At 49.3% G+C, this 3,136-nt stretch overlaps 1 long non-coding RNA gene across 1 annotated transcript; it reads left to right on the forward strand.

Moving 5' to 3' along the window:
* Window positions 1–1,339: 1,339 nt before the first annotated feature.
* On the forward strand, window positions 1,340–1,928 carry LOC147111039 (uncharacterized). Its single transcript, XR_015080112.1, has 2 exons — window positions 1,340–1,437; window positions 1,710–1,928. It is a non-coding gene; the product is annotated as an uncharacterized LOC147111039 (long non-coding RNA).
* Window positions 1,929–3,136: the final 1,208 nt, after the last annotated feature.

The following is a 3,136-nucleotide window of genomic DNA, read 5'->3' on the forward strand; positions in this document are numbered from 1 at the left end:
GGACTGGCACTCTCAGCTTCATGGACCTCCTCCTCACCAGCTGAAAGCAGGAAGGCACAAGAGTAGCTTTAGAGTGAGGACAGGGCGTCAGCGAGGGAGGCATGAGTGGTGGCATTATGCGCATTGGTCGGACAGTGGCAAAGGATGTAGATCTGAAGCGCAAGGGGAACGAGAGAGGTCCAAACGGTCATGTCCTTACCATTGGGGCCCAGCACAGGGTCCGCATCACCAATAGCAATGGGGCCAACCACCCGGCCACGCATGAGTCGAGCCACGCGCTCCTCCAGCTCACTGAGCTCCTGGAACTGGGCACGGCCTTCCCCGGTGACATTCCGGCTCTTCATATTCTGGGCCAGCTTGGCCTGCAAGAGAAAGGACGGCCTTTAAGTACAGTGTGGTGCCCTGTTGTTGTGTGCACTGCCTCCCATGGTGGAATAGCTTGGCCAGTGTGGTGCCCTGTTGTTGTGTGCACTGCCTCCCATGGTCGAATAGCTTGGCCAGTGTGTAAAGTGCAGAAAGTGCTATTGATGATCATGCCAGTGCCATAGCTGCGGGAGGAGGGATGGCCATTAGGCCTTTGAGGTCCCTTTGCCCATAATGTGAGGTGCACATGCAAGGATGAGGAGGACACTGGAAAGGCTACTCACCTTGACCAACCGAGTGAGGTCGTTGTACTTCTTGCGGCATTGGTCACCAGTCCTGGGGACATCGCTGGTGGCTGACACCCTGTGGGCGATTTCCCTCCAGGCTCTCCTGAACTGCCTCCTGGGAGCCTTCTTGCCACTGTCCGGGCACAAGATCTCTCTTCTCTTTTCCAAACCCTTAAGCAGCACCCACAAAGCAGGCTCTGAGAAGCGCTGCGCTCGTTCACGGGCCTTCTGCATGGCTTCAGGCGCTATTTGGGTCCACCAGCAGTGTTGAGGCCTAGCTGCAGGGCTCCACTATCCAGGGCGTGGCAGCAGGCAAAGTCGACCCTTCCCCCTTTAAGAGCTGGCCGGCGTCAGGGTGTCTGCTGTCAATCAAAACATGACCGCACCTGCGCTGCGCCCGGCCTCGGCGTTATCAGTCCGCACCGCTGGCTTAGCGCCTAAAGATAGGAGTGCAACGCCAGTTTCAGCGCTCGCCCAAACTCCTTGGCCAAATCTACTGAATTTCGGCGAAGTGGCCTACACTTTCCGGCGGGCACTAACTTTAGCGACCGCCCGACTTTAGCGCCCCAAAAGTGGCGCGACTGAATTTCTAGGCCACTGCATTTTATTTTGCATTGCTTCAGTGTGCGTGGCCCCTTTAAATCTCAGATCACTTCATTACCCACAATTCCTTGCGAGCATCACAGCTTTGCTCACAGAGGCTGTGGGAAGCTGCAACACTGGACCTGGACCGAAACTTCGACACAGATCCCTTCAGCAACGCCACCAGGACAGCGTTGCACAGAAGGTGAGCGCTGCGCCACCTAGCTCCATGCCCCCCCAGGCCAATTTCACTCGCTTAGCGTTGCGGCCATTTCCAGCGGCCGTTAACGACCGGCAACTTTGCTAGCGAACACAAATTATTTCTCCCAAATATGCTGTCAAGGGTAACTTTGAGAGCTGGCTGAAGATATTTATTGTTCAACCCCTGTCATCAGTAACCTATTGATAGTTTAATTAGTTGTGCTGGTCTGTAATAGTCACTCCACTACCACGTGTGAACATTTTCATTTGATTTAGCTCTCGGAATAATGGATGTGAATGTCACTGGGATCACTGCAATGATTGAAGTGTGGAGACATTTGCAAAGGAAATATGACCTTGTTTACTGGCTGGATGTTGAAGCAACCAGGCATTCTCGGTGGATGAAGCCATTAGTCACATGCCTCATAACAAAGCTGTAAATAATAAAACATTGCACTCCCAAATTGAGCTGCAGGAATGGTACTGACTTAAAAATGTTGTGGATTTTCTTGCTGTTATAATATTGCTTTTACCAATGTAAGCCATATAATAATAGATTAATGTGATAAAATATTTTGGGATTTGCACTATATTTAAAGTTCATTTTAACACAACGCGAAGGTAGTAATGATATTCCCCTCCCTTTCATTCTGTATGATTTTTAAGCTATCAGAGTAAAAATGCTGAAGACCTATTGACCTGGATTGTCTTACATGCAGTAAAACTATTGCCTATTAATGCTGATTGGGGTTCATTACTACTGGTGGCAAAATATCACTACTGTCACTCCACAAATGAATATTAAATATCACTTCAACTGAAGACTGCCATTCCAAAATATTAATTCAAGTAAAAATTATTTTAATAGGTAAGACTGGAATTAGTCTATTTTTGCTGATGGTAATTATGGCCCATTTAAGTCAGATTTGAATTAGGGCCTATTACCTCCCAACTTGTCACACTAATGCTGTCACATTATCATTTTTTAACTAAACTAGCATTGGAAATTAATTCACTCATCCCGGTACTCCCAGGATGTGGGGTTCATCCATCCAGCAGCACATCATCTTCTCCCTCAAAGAAAGCATGCTGGCCATCATGGACAGAGTCGAAGCTGTGTCAACTGGCAACACTGGGGGAGACACCGCGCAAGGTTTCTTAATACCTACTCCTCTTTGTCCCTTCTGACTTCTATCTCACCCCACACACTCTGGATGACAAGCTGCAGATGTTTTCACCACCACTTCGCTCTCTCTGCTATCCCCTTAAACCAGGTGTTGAAAATTTGAAAGCCCCAGTGCCAGTGGAGGAAGAGGAGGCGACCTTCCTGAAGATGCACCATCACTCGAGCAAGCACCAGCTCAGATACTGACACTACGTGTACTTTAAAGGCTAGGTTAGAGAAAATGTCTACACGTGGTGACTCACCAGGCACAAGTGTGCAGGAGCTAGGGCAGTGAGATAGAAGGCCACACCTGCCAGCTAACCAGAGAACGAGGTTGTTTACTAGTTCTGCTGCAGAGGACTCATGCTAACTTCAAGGGCCCAGGTTACCCAAGAAAGCTGGTTTGCATATACCAGGAAATGCTAGATGCACTAGGCAGCCTGCCAGCATGCTTATGCACAGCATCGCGGAGCATGGAAGAGTCTAGCTCCAACTTGTCTCAAGGCTTCACGCAGAGCATGGAGACGCTTCTGTCCTA

The sequence above is a fragment of the Somniosus microcephalus genome, chromosome 11 (genome assembly GCF_052327205.1).
Source record: "Somniosus microcephalus isolate GS21.2 chromosome 11, FLI_Smic_1.0, whole genome shotgun sequence".
NCBI classification, from domain to species: Eukaryota; Metazoa; Chordata; class Chondrichthyes; order Squaliformes; family Somniosidae; genus Somniosus; species Somniosus microcephalus.